We start from the raw sequence: 24,994 nt of genomic DNA on the forward strand, positions 1-24,994 counted from the left end.
CTTCCCGCCGGAGCGGTTCCTATTTAGCTACTTGCACTTTGATGTGCTTTCGAACTGCTAGGTGGGCAGGAGCTGGGACCAAGCAACAGGAGCTCACCCCGTCGCAGGGATTCGAACCGCCGACCTTCTGATCAGCAAGCCCTAGACTCTGTGGTTTAACCCACAGCGCCACCTGGGTCCAGTTATTATTACTATCAAACCTTTATTAGGCATTTTACAAATAGAATCACAAGAAAAAGAATCACATACAAAAGTATTTAAAATGAATACAAAGAGGCAACAGTAAACTGCATATACTAATTGTATATATATATATATATATATATATATATATATATATATATATATATATATCTGAGATTTCTTCCTATTAAACTACTCCTTGAGACACTGCTGCCAAAAACTCAGCTAGAAGCAACTTCCGGTGCCAGCGCTGCCCGATTTCCAGCCCAGGAGCCGAGGCGGCAGCACCATGAAGGTTGCCCGGCCACTCAGCCGGCCCTTTCCTCCCCTTCCTCCCCCATGGGGGATAATAGTGAAGCAAAACTTGCCTTCAGTTTCTTGGAAGTTCAGCCGCTCCTTCTTTCTCCTTTTCTCAGCGTTCTCCCAAGAAGGAGTATCAATTTTTGGTAACATTGCCAATTACCAATGACAGGATGCCTGTACCATCAAGACCTGTTTGGTGAATTAGCACTGTTAAGTAATTTTCACCGCCCATAATTTTCTACATTTTATCTCCCTCTGGTTTCGTTTTTTCCCTTCCCCAAAGCATGCCTTTACATATCTAATGTGGTCCAGGCATCTGATATAGTGGATTGTAGATTACAGAAGAATTGGTGCTTTGAATTATGGTGCTGGAGGAGACTCTTGAGAGTCCCATGGACTGCTAGAAGATCAAACCTATCCATTCTGAAGGAAATCAGCCCTGAGCGCTCACTGGAAGGACAGATCGTGAAGCTGAGGCTCCAATACTTTGGCCACCTCATGAGAAGAGAAGACTCCCTGGAAAAGACCCTGATGTTGGGAAAGATGGAGGGCACAAGGAGAAGGGGACGACAGAGGACGAGATGGTTGGACAGTGTTCTCGAAGCTACGAACATGAGTTTGACCAAACTGCGGGAGGCAGTGAAAGACAGGAGTGCCTGGCGTGCTATGGTCCATGGGATCACGAAGAGTCAGACCATAGCTGCCAAGTTATCCCTTTTTTACAGGGATTTTCCCTTATGCTGAATAGGCTTCCTCGCGAGAAAAGGGAAAACTTGGCAGCTATGAGTCAGACACGACTAAACGACTAAACAACAACAGGTTACAGAAGCTTATGCCATAATAAATTGGTTTGTCCTTAAAGTGCCCCAAGATGCTTTGTTGTTTTCAGCATACAACTAGACGCTGGCGTGTATTTCTTGAGTCGTTTCCATTTTTCCTCCCCAGCCTTCCTTTCCTCTCCCCCCCCCCCCCCCGAGACATGCTGACGGTAGCATTTCTTTGCATTTCAATGTCATATTGATGGCTGGAAGATTAAAGACTAGTTTGTATTGCTGGCAAATACAGACCTATGAAAACATCAGAGATATAATATTACAGGATGCAAACATTTAAGTGGGTTTTACAGTAGTGCACCTTCTCTTTTGACACGGCGATCCACTGACAAGAGCACTTCTCAATTTTCAACAACATTTGAATGGCTGGGGGATAAATATCACTTTGCATCACTGGCAAATATGGGCATATTTTGAATATAGCACTGGGAGGGGGAATGTTGTCAAATGGTGTGCACATAAAATGGTGCAGAGCTAAATGGTATGGCTCAAACAGTCTTCAGAAACCTTGTGCTTTCCAGATGTTTCGGTCTACAATTCTGTGCTGGTTGTGGGTGATGGAGGCTGTTGTTATGACCTTGGGGGTCAGACATACCCTCTTCAGAGGGTAATGTTGAGGAATTTGAGTCAGAGGGGCAATTGCACCTGGGGCTAGACCAGGGGTCAGCAAACTTTTTCAGCAGGGGGCCGATCCACTGTCCCTCAGACCTTGTGGGGGGGCCGGACTATATTTTGGGGGAAATAATGGCCACTGGTCCCATCACCTCCTGGCAAACAGAAGGGGAAGAAATGGAGGCAGTGAGAGATTTTACTTTCTTGGGCTCCTTGATCACTGCAGATGGTGACAGCAGTCATGAAATTAAAGGACGCCTGCTTCTTGGGAGAAAAGCAGTGACAAACCTAGACAACATCTTAAAAAGCAGAGACATCACCTTGCCTACAAAGGTCCGTATAGTTAAAGCTATGGTTTTCCCAGGAGTGATGTATGGAAGTGAGAGCTGGACCATCAAGAAGGCTGATCGCCGAAGAATTGATGCTTTTGAATTCTGGTGCTGGAGGAGACTCTTGAGAGTCCCATGGACTGCAAGAAGATCAAACCTATCCATTCTTAAGGAAATCAGCCCTGAGTGCTCACTGGAAGGACAGATCGTGAAGCTGAGGCTCCAATACTTTGGCCACCTCATGAGAAGAGAAGACTCCCTGGAAAAGACCCTGATGTTGGGAAAGATTGAGGGCACTAGGAGAAGGGGACGACAGAGGACAAGATGGTTGGACAGTGTTCTCGAAGCTACGAACATGAGTTTGACCAAACTGCGGGAGGCAGTGGAAGACAGGAGTGCCTGGCATGCTCTGGTCTGGTCCATGGGGTCATGAAGAGTCGGACATGACTAAACGACTAAACAACAACAAAATAATGAACAAATTTCTATGCCCCACAAATAACCCAGGGATGCATTTAAAATAAAAGCACACATTCTACTCATGTAAAAACATGCTGATTCCTAGACCATCCGCGAGCCGGATTTAGAAGGCGATTGGGCCAGATCCGGCCCCCAGGCCTTAGTTTGTCTACTGGGCTAGACCCAGAAGTTATCTCTGGCAAGTGCCCCCCCGACTCACAGAGGATGTTGAATTGCTCAGAGGACTCCATCACAGTATCCAATCACACTCAACCAAAGCCTAATCGGGTCTGTCAGAGTCAAAGATTGCTTGAAGAGGCACCTTTCAGCAAAGGCAGGGTTTTCTTTTTTAATATATAAATATTCTTATTGGTTTTACATGGAATCACATTACGTAACACAGGCATCCCCAAACTTCGGCCCTCCAGATGTTTTGGACTACAATTCCCATCATCCCTGACCACTGGTCCTGTTAGCTAGGGTTCATGGGAGTTGTAGGCCAAAACATCTGGAGGGCTGCAGTTTGGGGATGCCTGACGTAACATCATAACCTCTTATTTTATTTTATTGGCTCAACTAAGCCTAACGACTTCCCTCCCTCCCATCTGGATGGTTTACAAAATTAAACTTTGCATCTTTACGTTCCGCTTCGTTTCCTATCCTTGTTACATCATTACCTAAAATATTATATTACTCAACCTGAATTGGTAGCAATTTCATCTTACAAATCTTCAAATAACCCTGCTAATGATGTTAATAGCTTACAGTTGTCTTTCAGATATAATATAAATTTGTTGCAGTCCTTTTGCAATGCTTGGTCTCACTGGTTCTGGATTCTTCCTGTCAGTTTTGCCAGTTCTGCAAAGTCCACCAGATTCACCTGACACTCTTCTTTTGTTGGTAACCCCTGTTGTTTCCCTCTTTGGGCTAACAAAATTCTTGCCACAGTTGTTGCATATAGAAACATTTTTTAAATCTTGTCTCGGTATCTCTCTACCCACTATTGTTGTTGTTTAATCGTTTAGTCGTGTCCGACTCTTCGTGACCCCATGGACCAGAGCACGCCAGGCACTCCTGTCTTCCACTGCCTCCCGCAGTTTGGTCAAACTCATGTTCGTAGCTTCGAGAACACTGTCCAACCATCTCGTCCTCTGTCGCCCCCTTCTCCTAGTGCCCTCCATCTTTCCCAACATCAAGGTCTTTCCCAAGGATTCTTCTCTTCCCTTGAGGTGGCCAAAGTATTGGAGCCTCAGCTTCAGGATCTGTCCTTCCAGGGAGCACTCAGGGCTGATTTCCTTCAGAATGGATAGGTTTGATCTTCCAGCAGTCCATGGGACTCTCAAGAGTCTCCTCCAGCACCATAATTCAAAAGCATCAATTCTTCGGTGATCAGCCTTCTTTATGGTCCAGCTCTCACTTCCATACATCACTACTGGGAAAACCATAGCTTTAACTATACGGACCTTTGTTGGCAAGGTGATGTCTCTGCTTTTTAAGATGCTGTCTAGATTTGTCATTGCTTTTCTCCCAAGAAGCAGGCGTCTTTTAATTTCGTGACTGCTGTCACCATCTGCAGTGATCAAGGAGCCCAAGAAAGTAAAATCTCTCACTGCCTCCATTTCTTCCCCTTCTATTTGCCAGGAGGTGATGGGACCAGTGACCACTATACCCAATAAAAAAAGCTTCTGGTTTTTAACAAAAGTGTTTTTAAACATTTTCTTTAACTCATTATATATCATTTCCCAGAAGGCTTTACCTCTTTACATGTCCACCACACATATGGTTAAAAGTACCTTCCTTTTCCTTACATTCCCAACACTCATTTTTTGCTCTGTACATTTTGGCCAGTTTAACTGGTGTTAAATACCACCTATACATCATTTTCATAATTTTTTCTTTAAGTGTACTGCATGTTGTAAAGTTAATACCTTCATCCCATAACCTCTCTCATTCTTGTGACTGTATATTATGTCCAAGATCTTTAGCCCAATGCATCATTACCAATTTCACCTCCTCATCTTTTTATATATATATAAATATGAAATCATATAACAAACATCAAAAAAATTAACATAACAGAAATATGCAACTGATAAAGGACAGAACAAGCATAAGGAAAAATATATATAAATAGATAATAAAATACAAATAATAAGAAGCTACCTACACCTCGCCCCCCCACCCCCTTCACCTTGTGTGACTTCCAGTCTTCCCTCTACTCTGGTTTATATATATCTCTATCATTATGCATACTTTTTCCTATTTTTTCCATCTTTAACCTTGGGCCTTTTATATTTCTTCCAGGAGGTTTGCTTTTCCCACCTGTTTCCTTAAATATTGTTTAAACATTTTCCAATCTTTTCCTAATTTTTCTTCTTTCAAACCTTTCACCTTTCCCACTTTTATTGTTAAATTTTGATAGGTTGTCAATTTTATAATCCACTCCTCCTTATTTGGTATTTTGTCACTTTTCCAATTCTTTGCGATGAGCAGTCTGCTTACTACTGTCGCATGCATCACCAAGGATCTATCTCTTGCTTTTATATCATCATTTAATAATCCTAATAGAAATAATTCTGGCTCCTTTTTGAAAGAATATCTTAATATCTTTTTCAATTCATTGTATATATCTTCCCAATTTTTTTTAAAAAATTTGCACTCCCACCAAACATGCAAATAAGTCCCAATTTCTTCCTGGCACCTCCAACAAATATTACTCGTCCCTTTATACATTTTGGCCAATTTTGCCGGTGTTAGGTACCACCTATATTGCATTTTAAGAAAATTTTCTCGTAATTCATAATGTAATTTAGATCCCGATTCCACAAATTTTCCCATCCCTCATACCTGATTGTTTCCCCTAAATCTTGTGCCTACCTGATCATTGTTTCTTTGGTCAATTCATCTTTCGTTTCCCATTCATCACCTCCTCATCTTTAGTTTCCCATTCCAATAATAGCGAAGGCAGAGTTTTCAGTTGGGGTCAATCTTCTGCTCCTGGAGAGGGCTCAGTCTAAAGTTGGCTGTTGCTGAGGCAACATCAGATTTCTGCTCTATGCCCCCCCCCCAGAGTTCTGCTCTATGCCCTGCCACACTTTGGCACAGAATTGTTGCCATCCAAAACATTTGGAAAATGCCAAGTTGGAGAAGTCTGCATTATATAAAGTGAGCTGGTAAAGTACTTGGGGCTTTTTGGTTTGGGAAAATAAATGACTAAGGGAGAGTATAATAAAAAAATTCCTTCAGTAGCACCTTAAAGACCAGCTAAGTTTTTATTTTGGTATGAGCTTTCGTGTGCATGCACACTTCTTCAGATACACTTGAAACAGAAGTCAGACCCTTATGTATATACAGAGGGTGGGTGGGTGGGGGTGGGAATGGGTGATGGGCTGATGGGAGTGGTAAACCTGTAGATGGCTGTTAATGACTGCTGATGACTGCAATTGGTCCTGCGGGGAGAGTATGTTAGCCGCTTTGCAAGATTGTGAATTGTGTGTAGAAAACGACACACACAGGTCACAGTCACACTAGACATTTAATGCACTATAATGCCACTTTAAAGAGTCATGGCTTTCCCCAAGGAATTCTGGGAGCTGCAGGTTGTAGGCCCGAAAACAGGGAATTCTGGGAGTTGTAGTTTGTTAAGGCTGCTGAGAGTTGCAAGGAAGCTACAATTCCCAGAGTTCCCCAGAAAGTGGCCAGGGAGGCAGCAGCTAATGCCTGTTGGCCATCGAGGCACTGCCCTCCAAGCAGGACCTCCGACTGGCTCATTCAAAGTTGCACTCTTTGGCGGGAAGGCTACTCCTTAATACTGCCGTTGGAAGCGAATTCCACAACAACGGCCGGCAGGTGAGTGTGCTCTGGCTGCTGGGGATGAAGGTGGAGGAGCATGAGGGGCTGCAAATGTCACCCTCTGTGGAAATGGTGAGTGGCCACTCTGGGAACATCTTCACGGCCATTGTTGAGCATAGCTGCCAAGTACCCCGTTTTCCCCGGAAAACCCCCATTTTTACTTACCTTTCCCCAGTGGTCCCCCGTATAACTTCGTCTCCCGTTTTTCTCCGTTATTTTCTCCTGCTGGTGGCCATTTTTTTTCTTTCCGATTTGCCCTTCTATGGGCACCAAAAATGGCCGCCGCCGGCTTCAAAAGTCGCATCTACGCATGTCCGGAAGTGCATAGACGCGACTTCCTGTGTCGGCGACGGCCATTTCTGGTGCCCATAGATGGGCGGAGTGACACCGGAAGTTGCGTCAACGCACTTCCTGACATGCGTACCATCGACTTTCGAAGCCGCCGCTGGCCATTTCTGGTGCCCATAGAAGGGCAAAGCGACACCGGAAGTTACGTCGACGCAACTTCTGGTGTCGCACGGGGATTCTGCAGTCCGGGACTTGGAAGGTAAGTTGTTGAGAAACAGATGGTGATCTAGCGTGGGTGGTAGGATCTGTCTGCAAGCGTCTCCATTGCTAGGAACAAAATCCTCTCCTCGGCATTTCAAGGAATAATCAATAAATATAATAACATTTTAAGTTCAGCATTGATAAAACGTAACCACTTGCCCAGTTGTAGCTGCTGATCTCTTTAGATACGAGAGTAAAAGGAGAGGATTAAGGAGTATCTAGAGAACATCAAAAATTGTCTTTTTTTCAGGAAAAGTGAGTCAATACTAGGATGACAGTATACTGGAATCTGGCCTGTAAAGACCCCCCTTCTACCTTTCCACAATGTGGTAATGTTTAGTCAATAGTGACAAGATGACTCACGTTTGTAGGCCAGAAAACAAACAAAGGGAAATCAATCTTCTATTAGCCTATTTCCTTCATCGGACCCGTTGCATGCATTGCCAGCTTGATCCTTCAGCAATTTAGAAATTAAAGCAATAGTGGGATACAAGAACAGAAAATTAAATCTCTGCCTCAGGACAAGCACCTTAACCTTGGGGCATTGCCGGACTTTTGCTATTTGGGGGTGGGATTCTTTACAGAGTGGCGAATTCAGGTTGCAGCGCCTATTTAAACTGTGGAACTCACCCTTGCAAGAGGTAGCAGTGGCCACCAACCTAGTTGGCTTTAAAAGAGGATGAAATGAATTCATGGAGGAGAGGGTTGTTGGGGGCTCCTACCCACGATGGCTATGCTCTTTGTCTATCGCTGGAGGCAGTAATACTTCTGAATAACAGTTGTGGGAAACCACAGGACATGAGAGTGCTCTTGTGCCCAGATCCTGCTTGTGGCTTCCCCAAAGGTACCTGGTTGGCCACCGCGAGAAGGGAATGGTGAATTAGATGTTCTTCTTTGGTGATCACTTGTAGCCGAATGAGATTGCCTTCCATGAATATGGTCTTAACAGTGTATTAGCAAGTGACTAAGGAAATCAGCCCTGAGTGCTCACTGGAAGGACAGATCGTGAAGCTGAGGCTCCAATACTTTGGCCACCTCATGAGAAGAGAAGAATCCTTAGAAAAGACCCTGATGTTGGGAAAGATTGAGGGCACTAGGAGAAGGGGATGACAGAGGACGAGATGCCTGGACAGTGTTCTCGAAGCTACGAACATGAGTTTGACCAAACTGCGGGAGGCAGTGCAAGACAGGAGTGTCTGGCGTGCTATGGTCCATGGGGTCACGAAGAGTCGGACACGACTAAACGACTAAACAACAACAAGCAAGTGACTGTAGAGGATAATTCTCGATCTGGACATCCTTTAGTCAGAACCATCAAGGTAGTTATTATGTTCAATCAGGTTGGGGAAGTACAGCATGCTCAGATCTATCCTTATAGGGTTGTTGTTGTTGTTGTTGTTGTTGTTGTTGTTGTTGTTTTAATGAAGAACTTTGTTCCTTCCACTAGCAGGTGTTTCTATGCAGGGTGCCTATACTGGAGCCTGGAATGGATCAGAAGGTAATTTTCCTCCAGGATCACATCCAATTAAATAGTCATCAGCTCAAATCTTGTTGCGAATTTATGCGTCAATGAGGTTTCTCTCCCTCCTGGTGACTTCGTTGCTCAGTGGGTACTACCAGAGTGAATTATGCCTGATATCTTGATGCCATCCTTTCTGATGTTACACTTCAGGAGCTCCAATTAGTACAAAAATTGAACTCTGGGAAGCACTGGTAAGAGTCAGATCAGTATTTCACCCCCTCTCCCCGTTCTGACTTGTTAGAAGCATGGGGATAGATTTGGTAAAGCACAGAAAAGGAAGGAGACGATAGCTCTCAGTGTCCAAATATGGGTCAGTTTTATAACAGTTGGACTTCCCCCAAAGAATTCTGGGAGCTGTCGTTTGGTGAGTGTGTTGAGAAGTAACTAAGAAGCCTCTCACTCTTTCATAGAGTGGGACATTTGTAGCTCTTTAATCATAGAATCATAGAGTTGGAAGAGACTACAAGGGCCATCCAGTCCAACCCCCCTGCCAAGCAGGAAACACCATCAAAGCATTCCTGACAGATGGCTGTCAAGCCTCCGCTTAAAGACCTCCAAAGAAGGAGACTCCACCACACTCCTTGGCAGCAAATTCCACTGTCAAACAGCTCTTTTACAGTCATGTCTCCTCTCAAAGTATCTTACGAACTGTAGTTTACCCCTCACAGTGCTACAATTCCCAGCACAGGTCCCAGGATTCTTGGGGGGAAGCCATGTGCTTTCAAATGTGTAGACATGACCTGAATTTCTCAGGGTTTCCTGGATGGAGGAAATACGGTAACATTTAAATAGTTGGGGTGCGTGCCATCCTCAGTCTTACCTGGATTGAACCTGGGACCATTTGCAAGCAAAGAACTGATCAGTTGGTTGATTGCATTTGTACCCCACCTTTCCTCCAAGGAATTCATGATCTTCTCCCTCTCATTTAACCCTAAAATAACCTTGTGAAGTAAGTTAGGTGATGTAATAGAGGCTAGTCCAGGGGTCCCCAGACTTAGCAGCGTTTGGGCCGGTTCCCACCACGCCGATTGCGCGGCGGGCCGGAAAGGCGGGGGAGTGCGCGCCTGTGCGGGCCGGCGGGCGGGGGAGTGCGCGCCTGTGCGCATGCGCACGGGCGCTTACTGGGGCGGCGGCGCGCTTCCAGGGTGGGGGAAGCGCCGAAAATCCGTTGTGCGCATGCGCGTGGGCCTCCCCCGACCCGGAAGTGCACCAGAAATGACTTCTTCCAGGTCGGGAGAGGCCCATACGCATGCACACAAAGGATTTTCGGCGCTTTTTTCCCAACCCGGAAGAGCGCTGCCGCACTGCGCACCGTAAGAGCGGGCGGCAGCGCCGGGGGTCGTTGCGGGCCGGATTGGCAGGCTATTTGGGCCGCATCCGGCCCCCGGGCCGTAGTCTGGGGACCCCTGGGCTAGTCCAACTGAGATTCATGACTGAGTGGGGACTTGAATCTGCATCTCTGCAGTCCTAGTTCAACACTTTAAGTACTATACCACACTGCTTCCCTATCAATGAGTTATGACCCCCTCCTTAAATAATCCTCTGCTTTTATTTTCCTTTAAGAAATACATTGTTCAAGATATAGAATATATTATTTTAAGAGCGGGAAGGAGATGAAGACTTTATGGCTCTGTGCTACTTACTGCAACAGTTTTTCAAGCATGGTTCTGGAAAATATGCATTAAAGATTATATTTTATTTAATGGTTTGACTGCATTACACCAGGAAATATGCTAATGCTTCCTTCAGATATACAAACTGTATCAAAGTGCGGCTTTTATGGCAAAATTTTCATATTACACACAGGGGGGAATATACAGCCTTAGTGCTATCACACAATAAACATACTTTGCTGATATCCAATCTCTGGGGCTCACTGTATATTTGTGCAGTTGTAGGACATGTGCTACATTCATGCTTCATGGGTGGGGGTAGTTTTGTTCGAGTTGCAGATTATTTTATGCACAACACTCAATGGCATTCTCTAGATTTCATTCGTTGCAGCTTCTGCATTGTACCTTCGCGATAGTGGCAATCGAGCTCTCATTGTGCGACTGATACAGAACTTCAATGCAATCCCATCAAATGTTGTGCACATAAATCTCCTGGTACCCTAATGTCACACAATGTGGCGGAGCGGCTTGAAATACATGCCGAAATCTATAGATGTCCAAGGAATGCATTTGCAAAGGTTTATCTCCTTCTCTGCTGGCTTGGCAGCCATCCAAGATGGATGAAGGACACCCGTCTATCAGGACGGAAACGCTCTTCAATGGGACTCCGACGTGTGTTTGCATCCGATAGCTGACATTGTTAGAGGAAGATAAACAGTGAGAATAGAGGCTTAACAACTGGTATTAATTAGTGACAGCAACTGTGGCCTTCTTTATGCTAACTGGAAAATGGTACTAGTGAAGAAGCCTGGCTCTTTTAATGGAGAGTTGATGGTTCTTAACCCCTCCCCCTTTTAATGAAAGGGCGTACATCTATTCTTCATTCATTGGGGTTGATCTATGTATTCTGGGAGGAGGAGGAGGAGGAGGGCTTTATGTCTTCTTGAGATAATATTGTCTTATTTGTCAGGCAATTTGGAGGAAGAGAAACGCCCTCTGTTAGCATATCAAAAGCAAGTCTAAAATCGTGATCATAATAATAGCATCAATTGCCCTCCCTGCCAGTGGGGGGGGGGGGCTCCCAGCACTGCGGTGCAATTGAAACAGCTGACAAGCCAACAGAGGATTCTGGTCTGCAGTGAGAAAAGTCCCTTTGTATCAGATTCCCTTCACACACCTACCCTTTCCAGATTTCCTTGTGAAGAGGGATTGATTGTTAAAAAAAACTCTGCAAATTGTTGCTCTGGGAGGGGAACAGGGGTCTGCTAACAACTCTCGGCAAGCTACAGCTCCCAGAATTCTTTGGGGGTAAACCCATGACTGTTTAAAATAGTATCACACTACTTACAATGCATGGTGTGGAAAGCTTGAGCAGACAACAGCGAAGTCCTAGTTGTGGCTGGCAATCAATCAGGCACACACATTGCATAAAAGATGCACAATCTTCTCAACAACTTTCACATCTTCTTCTTCCTTTTCTGCCTGCTGCTGATTATGTTTTCGGTTGGTGGAATCTCAGCCCACAATTTATGGAGATTTCTTGATTCCATCCCCTGCCCCACAGTTGGATTTCCACGTCAAATTTTGCAAGCAGAAGTCACAAATTAGAAGAAAACTTTGCATCTAGATTTCTATTCTGTATGTCAGCCGCAGTTAAGGAATGCAAATCTCATCTTCAAACATTCTGCTGTGTTCTAAATACCTCCCCCTGCCCTGCTCAAACTACAGGCAATTATTATGATCCTCATCTTTAATACCCAGCGCTTTCTTCCCCAAACCCATGGCACGCAGTTTGATTGTCTCATAAACAAGATTACAGATGAAACAGAAACAAATATTCATCTATCACCTCCCGAGAGGAGACAGGGAAAAGCTGGCATTCAGATTCATTGTCAGTGGTTGATTGCTGAGATTTTATGAACTCATCTATCTCCTTCTCTCCATCTCTTACAGTACAATTTTAAATAATCTACAGTGTAAAACTCATCCCTTGCAATCAACTTGCTGATATGGCGTCACTAGGCAGAAGATCTTAAAGGTGTCATTCTCAGTTATATTTACTTATTCAAGCCTGCCTGAGGAATTTGATTCTTTGCAGATTCTGATACCTGGTATCCTCATCTAATGTGTGGATCGTAACCTAGTAATCCACTAGCTTTCACACTTCGTAAATGTTCCACTGTGGTTGCAGGCTTTAAAAATTTGTTTTAAAATGTATTTTTAAATGTGCATTTAAATGTTGTTGTTTTTGTTGGAGGGGAGTTATTGTTCTGCTGTTTCTGTTTCAACTATTTATTTGTGCTTTCATCTTGCATTTTTGTCTTGTGAACTGCCCTGAGATCTTTTGATGAATGGTGGTATATCAACCAAGCAACCATCCATCCAATCAATCAATCAATCAATCAAACAAACAAACAAACAACAGTAGCAACAACAAAACAGATTAATGCAGAAATAGGATGGGACAAACTTCTGGGTGAACACTTGCGTAAGGGACATAGCAGAGAAAGAGTCTGATTTGACTATGCCTAGTCACAGTGAGCTTTTCAAAATCAAGGGAAATAGAGATTAGCCAAAAGGATGTTGTATAATAGTGGCATGATTGTACCACTTCAGAAAGGATTTGGAGGACTGTAAGTGTGAAGTCAGCCCCACATCAAAAGCCTGTCCCCAGCAGGTGGAAAACTTGCATATCAGAAAGAAAACTAGACTAGAAGTCTTCTTTCTCCTCTTGTCTTTCTCTCTCCATCCAGTGCCACATCTAAAATGGACTGTCTGACATTTCTAACATGTTCTATATATAAACCGAAGCATTGCTGCCTCCAGCCATGGAGGCAGATCATAGCCCATGGACTGCTAGAAGATCAAACCTATCCATTCTGAAGGAAATCAGCCCTGAGTGCTCACTGGAAGGACAGATCCTGAAGCTGAGGCTCCAATTCTTTGGCCACCTCATGAGAAGAGAAGAATCCTTGGAAAAGACCCTGATGTTGGGAAAGATTGAGGGCACTAGGAGAAGGGGACGACAGAGGACGAGATGGTTGGACAGTGCTCTCGAAGCTACGAACATGAGTTTGACCAAACTGCGGGAGGCAGTGCAAGACAGGAGTGCCTGGCATGCTATGGTCCATGGGGTCACGAAGAGTCGGACACGACTAAACGACTAAACAACAACAACAACATAGACTACACTCCTGCAGGAAGCTCTAGCACTAATAAACATTATTATATATATAAGAAATGGAAGCTCTTGCACTGATTCATTTCCCAAAACAGTCTCTCACCCAGCTTCCTCCCTTAAAATGGATGATATAAGGTACCACAAAATAAACATCGAGGCATTATAAAAAGTACACTGAATATTATGAAACTGCACATGCTTCTGCCTGACACACTTCTATTTGTTTCTCTGTTGGCCATCTCAAAACCGACTTTGCTTTGTTTTTGTTTTGTTTTTTAATTTTTTTAAAAGTATCTTTGCTTTGAACTCCTCTTTCCTCCAAGTCTTCTTGGTGTTTGAGTTCTCCCATTGTTTCCCATAGTCAGCCTACTGCCAAGGCAAATCACTTCGTATCAATTTCTTCTGGGGACAAAGCCAATCCACAGCACAAGAAGATCTCTTCCCCCCTCCCCTCCAATTCTATAAATTCCCTTCTCATATATAAGCCCAAAGTAGCCAGGCTTTTGCACCTCATGGAGGTGTAAAGGACCCCCAGATCTTGGATAATTTGTGTGGGTGACTTGTAGGGTGCCACCATTAGGGGAGGACAGAAAACCCCCACAATGCAGAAGTAGTATACAGTCTGCAGAGCTTTGGACCCAGCCCCAGCCAAGCATGTTGGGGAAAGATTGAGTGCCATGCCAGCAGAGAAGATATGAACATCTTTGTCTGTTGACAGGAATAAAATGTAACTTGTCACACGGGCTGATATCCTGCATTGATGGCCCTTTTGTAAGATACACAGATGCTACGGAGTCAGGTACATAAATATTGATGGGATCACGGAGTGTTTCTGAGCTGTCTTATGATTCCCCCCTCCCTTTTTTAAAAAAGCGGGGGGGGGAGAGGTAATTGTCTTCAGGGTTGAGAAATCTGAAAGCAGCTCTAGGTTCGCCCCCTGGCAAACTGCGAATGGAGAGTTTGTCAAGCTGTTTGGTAGGGGGCAAAATGAAGAGGAGACCCATCAGGGAACACTTGTAGAACTTTAACCACAGGCATCTTCTAGTCATACTGGGGTGGATTCAACTAGCCTGGCACACTAGCAGAAGCCAGTGCGAGTCCTCGCACGATTCTATGACTTTTCTCCCAAATCTACTCGAGAGAAAACCCAGAACAGCATGTGAGATGAGGGAATGGGAGACTGTTCCGTCTGGTAATCAAAAATGCTCACACTGACAGAATAGAAATGCTTCATTGTCACTGTACCACTTGTTTACAGTGAGATTAAATGAGCCCCCCCTTCTCCCCCCCCACAATCTCTCAGTCCTTGTTACACTCTGTGTGCTGTGGTATGACCACCAACCCCGAACATCAGCTGCAATGTTGCTGTCTTCCATTCAGCAGCCTCACGGCCCATGGGTAGAAACCATAGCTGCCAAGTCTCCCGTATTCCCCGGGAAATCCCCGTTTTTCCAGTTGTTCCTAGCTGGAAAAAACGGATCTTTTTTTGTTTTCCCCCGGTTTATTCTGGTGCGGTGGCCATTTTGGAACTGGGCGGAGCATGCTCAGAAGCAACTTTTGATGCTGCTCTGCCCAGTTTCAAAATGGCTGCAGTGCGACTTCTGGCATGGCGGCCATTTTGGAACTGGGCAAAGCAGCATCAAAAGTCACTTATGACCATGCTCCGCCCCGTTCCAAAATGGCGGCAGCGCTACTTCCAGTCTGCTACTTCCGGCCCGGTCCCTTATTTCTCCGACAGCAACTTGGCAGGTATGGTAGAAACTGTTCTTTAACCTATTGGTGCAGCTTATCATGAATGATCAGAAGAGCACAAGTTTGTGTTTTTGGTTTTGTTATTATTATTTTAGCTATTCAAACAAGTCACGAATACCTGATAATCAACATTCAGACTCATCTGAATATAAATGGGCTTTGATTTTATGCCACAAAAGTGACTCTTTCTACTGCGTAGATTAGTGGTGGGGAGGCCGAAGACTGCCCTCCCTTGTGGACAACCTTCCCCATGGCACTGGTGGGCGGGGGCAGAGGCAAAAGTGGGTGGAGCAACAGGTATGATTGGCATCTTTCCAGTCATGCAAATGCCAGACATTGAAACAAAGAGAACCTTTGCTCAGTTTTGCACCTGGCCCTGCCCACCCTTGTGATGTGGCTCCCATAATATTTTCCAGAAGGGAATGTGGCCCTTGACCTAAGAAAAGCTGGTGGGAAGAACAGGGCATGTGAAGGGAGGCAGTGTAAGGATTAAGAACAGGCATCCCCAAACTTCGGCCCTCCAGATGTTTTGGACTACAATTCCCATCTTCCCTGACCACTGGTTCTATTAGCTAGGGATCATGGGAGTTGTAGGCCAAAACATCTGGAGGGCCACAGTTTGGGGATGCCTGATTAAGAAGAATTTGGTTTGGTCCACATTTTAAAGCAAGCCAACGCGCTACATGATTCCTCGACTTATATGTGGATCATTACACAGTTAATAATCAGATCCTGCACTTCTCCTAAATTTGTGAAAGAGCTTTGGTTTTTTTAAAAATGGATGGAGATGCCCATTTTATTGGGGAAAGGCATGCAAAAAAATTCAGATTTTAGGAGGAAACACATAGTGAAGTCGGTAAAAAACAGTATTTTGCAGGAGGGTGCATATAAAATGTGTGTTTTCAGGGAAACTGCATACAAAATGTGTGCCACTTAAATGCATTTTTTGTGTTTTTTAAAAAGAAAAGTCTACAGAAAATAGGGTGGGATCAGACATACAACACTGATATGGAACACACATGTGTTGATCTTTCCATTCCTCCTATCCTGCTCCCTCCCCCATGCTTTCATGAGTTTACCTGGGATGTTAAGTATACAGTAACAAAGTTTGTATTTCTTTACCATTTCCCCCCCAATCAAATCACCCACAGTATTTCCTTTCTGTTCATGCCATATGCATTTAAATACCTTTCATACCATCTTGGAAGCAACCTACCAGCTGGCTCTGGTTCTATTCCAGTGCATGTTTCCTTAGCGGCAGGTAAAAAGGGCGCAATGAAAAATTAATATGCACGCAGCAAGAAAATCCATTTAAATCAGGAATGACATGGGACCAGCAAAGCCATCTTTGTCAGTAGATGTAATGGTCCAATTCTGTGTATATGTCTTGTAGTAGAAGTCAAGAGCTAGGGATAAGCTTGACAGCCCCATCCTTTCCATGTTTGGTAGGACGTAAGTACCACTGTACTCAATTGGATTCCTGTACCTGCCCGGAACATCATCCCAGTGGATTGTAACTACTATTACCTGGTCAGAAATACCCCCATTCTGAGGAAGGTGATTCAAAGGGTCATGGTGGAACAACTGTAGCCATTCTTGTTTGGAAGTGATTATCTCAATCCATGCCAGTCTGGGTTCTGGTTGGGGGAGTGAATCAGCCTTGATTGCCTTCATGCATGACCTTTACAGAGAGAAGGGAGTGCGACTCTGCTCTTTCCCCCCTCAATATCTCATCTACTTTTGATACCATCGCCTGTGGTATCCTTCTGGGCTGCCTGCATGGAATGGGCATTGGTGCTATAGTGACTCAGTTTCTACCTCCAGGTTTGTGTCCAAAGAGTAGCCTTCATGTTTGTGGAGTGTCACAAGCTGCTATTTTGTCCTTAGTGCCATTCAGAAGCATTGCTGCCTTCAGTTGTGAAGGAAGAGCATAGCCATCCTGGCTAGTAGCCATTGATACTCCAGGAATTTGTGTCATCCTCTTTTAATCCCATCCAAGTTGGTGGCCATCACTGTCTCCTCTGGGAGTGAGTTTCCTAAACAGCCTCTGACCAGTATACCTGAAGGAGCGTCTCCACCCCCATCGTTCAGCCCGGACACTGAGGTCCATCTCCGAGGGCCTTCTGGCTGTTCCCTCACTGCATGAAATGAGGTTGAAGGGAACCAGGCAGAGGGCCCTGTGGAACACCCTCACATCATATGTCAAGGAAATAAACAACTATCTGACTTTTAGAAGACATCTGAATGCAGTCCTGTTTAGGGAAGTTTTTAATGTTTCATGTTTTATCACTTTCTTCTTCTTCTTCTTCTTCTTCTTCTTCTTCTTCTTCTTCTTCTTCTTCTTCTTCTTCTTCTTCTTCTTCTTCTTCTTCTTCTAGCTGCCCAGAGTGGCTGCGGAAACCCAGCTAGATGGGATCATCTGCCCCGAATCTTCCGACAACCAGCTTCATCACATCTCCACAATTTCTTGTGTCATGAGAGAAGGAGAATAATTTTTCTCGATCCACTTTCACAATGTCATCCACAATTTATCATGTCACCTCCAACTCATCTTTTCTCTAAACTAAAAAGTCCCAAACACTGCGACAGTTCCTAATAGGGTAGTTTCTCCACCTCCCTAGAATTAATGGGAAAGTGGCTGACCTTGAGTCTACCACCTCCTTAGATACTTCATTGCTCTGTTGGACAGCTCTCTCCATCAGAACGTTATTCCTGGTGTTTAGTTAGAATCTGTTTTCTTGTAACTTGAAGACATTGGTTCGGGTCCTACCATTTGCAGTGGCAGAAAATAAGCTTGCTCCATCTTCCATGTGACAGCCCTTCAGATACTTGAGGATGGCTGATGTGTTTTTTGCTAAGGTGTTTGACATTCATCCAGTAAGGCTTTCTCAGCTATTGCACCTGCATGCTTAAAGAGCTTTCCCTGCTGAATTTCTGCTTGTCTTGTAGCAGTTCAAGGCAACTCTAACGTCAAAAATGTGCTACACAACGGATTTTGGTACAAATAAAATCCAGGAGCCATTGCTAAACCTCTTCCTTGCAGTCTCCCTCATCACTTCGCACCACCTGTTCCCCCCCCCCAGATACAAATCAGATCCTTTTGTGTGCATTGTCTCTGCAATTAGTTTAATTGCATAACATCCATCAAAATTTCCTCCCCCACCACCTGTGGATGCAAAGATTTTGCCATGCTTGCCTCCCGTTCAGGACAGCTATCTGAGCCTTCTGCAGCAGCAGCAACAGCAAATATTCCATGTTCATATAGGGCTCATTCAGATTGACTTTTGTGCTGTGTTTAAAGACACAGGTCCAGGATGTAGAAGTCAGTGTCCAAGCTTTTATTTTTTTGTCCTGCACTTTCCTCATGAAAACCCTGTGTTTTACCACTGAATTGATGTGATTGCTGTGCCACAGATTGCCGTTTGCTTGAATTCAGCAGTAAAACATGGGTTTCCCTAGGTAAAATGCCAGGACAAAACAAAAAAAAACACACTCGGACACGGAGTTTTCAAGCGTGGACCTGTTCCTGGAAATTGTGGTGCAATAGGAAGCCTGGTTGTGCCCTTCATGCGTAATAATCATGGATATTTGTAGCTTCAGCCTGAGGCTGACAGAAGTGGCAATATTTTCATCCATTTACCAAGTTGTTGTTCAAGAAGCAAAGACAGGTGTTTGAAAAAGCTGAAAAGTGTCTGCTTCGTGATGCTTGAAAGAGGGGAAAAACTATTACCTCTGTCACAAATCACAATGCACTTCTGTTTTGAGTCCGTCCCTTTGAGGAACTTATGGCCAGTTGGGAGTGTGCTAATTTGTGGCAGAAAGAAATCAGAGCAATTATTAGGGTGGACAGGAGAAAAAGGTGTTGGCTTTGTGTGTATTAAGCGCCATTCTTTTCAGCAGCCCTTTGAAACCCTCTTGCTGATGTAAATTTGACAGTAGTGCAGTAGTGGTGCTTTATTATTCTCTCTGGATCATTTTTTCCTGTAAAAGGAAACAACAACAACAACAAAAACAACAACCATCAGTTTTCTCCTCTAGGGGGATTGCAAGAAAGAAAGGCACTCACAGAAAACACAAAGGCATAGAGAATTCAACCATCACTGTAAATACTTTTGACCCTTCTCCTTTGCTATCTCCATCTTAAGTCATATGTACTTCATGTTGTGAAAGTATCTCTGGCCCTGTGGCTCACATGTATGCCTTAGAAGTCACACATTTCACTGTAAAGGTAAAGGGACCCCTGACCGTTAGGTCCAGTCGTGGATGACTCTGGGGTTGCGGCGCTCATCTCGCTTTACTGGCCGAGAGCGCCGGCGTACAGCTTCCAGGTCATGTGGCCAGCATGACTAAGCCGCTTCTGGCGAACCAGAACAGCGCACAGAAATGCTGTTTACCTTCCCGCTGGAGCGGTACCTGTTTATCTACTTGCACTTTGACGTGCTTTTGAACTGCTAGGTTGGCAGGAGCAGGGGCTGAGCTCACTCCGTCGCGGGGATTTGAACCGCCGACCTTCCCATCGGCAAGCCCTAGGCTCAGTGGTTTAACCCACAGCGCCACCTGTGTCCTGTGTGTAGGAAGTTCCATATCATTACTAGAAGGCTATGAGACTTTAAAAATTCCTCAGATGCATGAATCACAGCTAAAGGATTCCCTGGGGTCCCTTCCAACACCACAACTCTTTGGGGTGCTGTAGGCTGGATAGGGAGGCCCCATGGGCCACACCTGACTCCTGGGCTGACGGTTCTCCGCTCCTGTTCTAGGCTGTTAGCCCAGTTCAGGACTCAAGTTGCAGCTCTTCACTTTTCTGCTGCAGAGACATGAGGGAATAGAAGACATGGCTCCCAGAAAGGGCACATTGGCAAAAGCATGAACAACCTATAAAAAGAAATGGAGGCCCTTGCTGGCCTTTCATCTTTGATATTTATAACTGGAGCCCTCTTAAAACATATTAGTGGCTGTGAATCTCCAAACGCCTTGTTCAGTTCTGATTTATTGACGGAGCAAGTCACAACAAAATCCCGCTATAAAAATAATGCCTGCTATATTTCATTGCTTTCTGTTCAGGCTTTCCTTTCCTTCTGCTTTATTTACCTCGATTTTTAAAACGAAGACCTGAAGGTGACTAATAATTTGAGCCGGGACATGCTGTGCTGACAACTGAAGATCAGGTCCCTGAGTCAGCATTCCATCTGGAGGCAACAGAAGGTTTCATTTAAATATGCAGGAGAAGGGCAACATTGGGGAATGACTGCTTCCATGGCGAGAACCACCTCTCCCCAATGTGGTCAAAACAGAAAACATGACCACAAATAACAATAAGCACGCAGCCCTACATTTGCAGGAGGAGTGGGCAGGCTCAGTCTTTATTGACAGCAGAACTCCCACCCATGGTTGTGCCAGCCCAATTGCAAATTGCAAGGAACAACAGATATCAAACCTCAATATTTTTCAGTAGACCCAAAATATTTCAGTGACAGCAATAGATAGGAGTGCAATTTGATTTGTTTTGCAATATAGTGGCAATGGGCAACCAGGAACCTTCAGATACTCCTGTAGCAACCTCCTAATTTTACTTGGAGACTCCTAACACCAATCTTGGCATCCTTGCATATGAGCAAAAGAGACTTCATTGTGTCCCTGCTCACTATTTCCTCCATGGAATAAACTAAAACCTAAATGTCCCTACAATATTTCCTCTCCCCCTTCCTCAATTTTAATGATTGGCCACACAGCTCCTTAACCATAGACGGAGACCCTGTGATCTTCCAAGTGTCTCTCAGACTACAACTCCCATCACCCCTGACCATTGACTGTGCTAGATGGGGCTTGTGGGAGCTGGAATCCAACACAACCTGGGTCACCACATTGACAACCCATGATAATAAAATGCACATATATTTAACATCCTTTACTTTGTAAACTTTTTTCTTTTCTTTTTATATTTCTGTTGTTGAAGTTTACATTGAGAGAGAGAGAGAGGGAGAGAGAGAGAGGGAGAGAGAGAGAGAGGAAGAGAGATGCAAGGAGAGAACAATAGATGAGGTATGAAACAATCTTAAGAAAGTACACCATTTAGATTAAGATGGAAGTTGCTCCTTTGATCACACAGTGCCACATGAAAATGTGAATTCACAATGGGAGGAAAGTGTTGCAGTGTGAGTGCTTCCTTCAGCAGAAGTGAGGCGACGGTACCATGGACAGCTCCCTACAGGTATCTGAAGAAGTGTGCATGCACATGAAAGCTTACACCCAAAACAAACTTAGTTGGTCTCTAAGGTACTACTGGACATTTTTTTTAATTTTTTAATTATTTCAGCTCCCTACAGGGTTGAGGCAAGAGATTTCACAAGAGCAGAGCTCAGATGTTGCTTCAGTAGCAGTCATTCTCAGGCTGAGCCTTAAGTAAGAGCTGCAACTCTCAGGGGCCAAATCCACCTTCACTAAGAGGAGTGTCTTTGTCTTAAAACCTTTGTCTTAATACCAGCAGTTGTTGACTTTGACAAGAGTAGGGAGGACTCTGGTTGCACTGGGGCTTCTGAGTTGGATTCCTTGGAGCAAGAAGACCACATCTTATGGCTGGAAGGGTACTGGCACTGTGAGCTCTTTTTGTGGAAGTTCTTCCAGCTGGTGAGGTGCTTTGGGGCTACTCCTTGTCCCATGCTGAATTCCCAGCCTCATTCCCCGAAGAAGATAAAGTCTGACATCAGGGTCATAACAAAAAGCTCTCATTAGTGTCCTTCCACTGTGAATAGCTGTTGATAAGTTTATTCATGGGCTGCAAGAAGATCAAACCTATCCATTCTTAAGGAAATCAGCCCTGACTGCTCACTGGAAGGACAGATCATGAAGCTGAGGCTCCAATACTTTGGCCACCTCATGAGAAGAGAAGAATCCTTGGAAAAGACCCTGATGTTGGGAAAGATGGAGGGCACAAGGAGAAGGGGACAACAGAGGACGAGATGGTTGGACAGTGTTCTCGAAGCTACGAACATGAGTCTGACCAAACTGCGGGAGGCAGTGGAAGACAGGAGTGCCTGGCGTGCTATGGTCCATGGGGTCACGAAGAGTCGGACACGACTAAACAACAACAACAAGTTTATTCTGATCAGGAACGCAACAGGAGGCAAAGGCTTAATGCCCTATGATGGTCCCTATCCAGCTCACCACCTCCCCCACATGGACTTTCTAAAAAATCCAGATGCAAACTATGTGATAGCAGTCACTTCTCAATGGGTCCTGAACTGGTTTGGGACACTGCTTACAGAGACAGGCAACCCTGAAAAGCAGCCTAAACCATTATGTACTTGCTTAGATATATACTTGCTTAGATTTCTGCCCTGCCCCCTGGCTCAGCTAGCTGCTTACCTGCAGCCAACCTGACAGGATCCAGGTCTTCCCACTCTGAATCTGACACCCAATCAGCTTCAAAACACTAGTTCTTCCAACTGAAGCAGATTGCTTCTAATTTGGAAACAATCAAAGCACACCTTCCCCAATACTTAGCAGCTACCGACTCTCCTCTGGCTCTCCATCCTTCATAATGATGGATAACCCATCTTCTAGTCTGTCACTCCTGACATTTGTTGCTCAGCAGCCCAGAGAAGCAAAAACAAACACCGGGAATGGCCCTTATCACTCGTCATGTGGTGCATATTTAGTGATGTGCCAATTCCCAAGAGCATTATACATAAATTAGCTTTCAGTATGGAGAGGCTAATTGTCAGGAAGGGGAGTATACCTTGCTTTGCCTTCCATCCAAATTCTAAACTTACTCATAGGGATATTGAGCCATTCTGGGCATAAGGTGTTGTGACAATGTGCATCACCCCCCCCCCCCCCGTTAGAGATGCTTTGAGGAATTCAGTTTGGGGCATTCCAGTGCAAACCGACCCAATCCGCTCCTCCTGAACTAATGTGCAGATTGGAACTTAATTGTTCTTCGGATTCTGCACTTCTGCGAATTTTGTAATGCTGTTGTCAGCTCAGAAAAGCAGAACACATGGAAAAATTATATTTAAGGATGAGATATAGAGAGGAACCCAGGAAGTTGTATTCCACTGTTTCAGTGCTGTCTACACCAGAGGTGGTTAACCTGTATCCTCCTTTGATATTCTTGGACTGCTATTCCTATAGTCCTTGATTGTTGCCCATGCTGTTTGAGACCAATGGGAGATGGTGCCCCTAAAATCTGGAGAACCACAGGTTAGACACCCTTCATCTGTATTGACTGGCATTGACTCTTCGGGGTTCCAGAGAAAGGACTTTTCCTTCCCAGCCACATTTGGAAATTGAACCTGCATGCAAGACCATTCCCAATATCCTCAGGCATGACTAAAACACCACTTTATATCCCTTCCATAGAGTTTTTACACATGATTCCAACAGGTCTCAGATTTATGATGATGTAGCAGAGTGCATTTTCAACGACCAACCCTGAGATGGCATGTTTGACCATCAAATGACCTCTTTAGCTATGGATACCTCTAGGCTTCCTTTCCTTCTGTGAGGGATTGCTTTTTAGGGGTTCATTTGTTTTCAGATCAGCTACTGCCTTCAGGGATCTGTTATGCAAAGAGTTGTTGCTCAGAAGAGAGACGGCGGACCTTTTGGCATCTGGGTTGTAACATGTCTGTCGCAAGAGGCAAGGGACATAATGGGAGGTGACAGATGACTGAGAGGTAAAGAATCCACTGTTGGGAGAAGAAATAAACTTGCTGTGGAAGAAACTACTTTTTTCAAGTTCCCATAAACAGTTGCTTACCACCATTGCTGCTCAGAGGACCTTCAGAATGTCTTTTGAACTGGACTGAAAAGAGTCACAAATCTCCCACTGTAGGAGGAAACAAAACAACAGGATTTTGTTGGTGGTCAGGGGTACCTTTTCCTTTTTATGTATGTATTTATATCCCACCCTTCTTTCCAAAGGAGCCCGGGAAGGCAAACAGCAAGAGATAACATGATCAAAACATATTTCCAATGCAGATGCAGACTGTGAAAGGTCCCAACTTAGAAGACTTGTGAAAGAGGAAGGTCTTCTGTAGGCACCAAAAGGACAACATAGACTGTCTAATATTTAAGGAGAGAGAATTCCAAAGGACACATCACTAAAGGCTGGGTTCTTATGCTGTGCATAGTGAACCTCCAGATAAGGTGATATCTGCAGGAGGCCCTCATTTGCAGAGTGTGGTAATTGATAGGGGTATATAAGGGGTGAGAGGATCTTTCAGGTATCCTGGCTTCAAGTGGTATAAGGCTTTATACTCCAAACCAGCACCTTGCATTTCAGCCTGCAGCTAATTACAGCAGCATCATTTTATAAGTATTAATGCAGAAGTATTTATATATAGTTTTGTGCAATGCTGAAGGCATCCTTTTATGTGCTGGTAGCTAAGGAATTCTCTAATGTATTTATATCCCACCCTTCTTTCCAAAGGAGCCCGGGAAGGCAAACAGCAAGAGATAACATGATCAAAACATATTTCCAATGCAGATGCAGATACACCATATGCAAAAACATCAGGGTAGGACCTGTAACAAAAACGTTGTAATATCAAGTGCTCTTGTTCAGGTTTCTATCCATCCCATTCCTCCCTGGATTCCCTATTCCCTCCCCCTCCCCAAACCCACTGCACATGTTCAGTCATCAAGATGCTGCAGGCAAGTGTCTCCTAGAAGCAAAACATAATGCCTATAGGTTTATTAAATGGTGGGGGGGACATGAGGATGTGGGGGGAAGGGGAGATTAGTCTTTGGCCTGATCCAGCAGAGTTCTTCTTATGCTTTAGACTGATCCATCCATCTCAAAT

The sequence above is a fragment of the Zootoca vivipara genome, chromosome 3, assembly GCF_965207765.1.
Source record: "Zootoca vivipara chromosome 3, rZooViv2.hap1.1, whole genome shotgun sequence".
Lineage (NCBI taxonomy): Eukaryota > Metazoa > Chordata > Lepidosauria > Squamata > Lacertidae > Zootoca > Zootoca vivipara.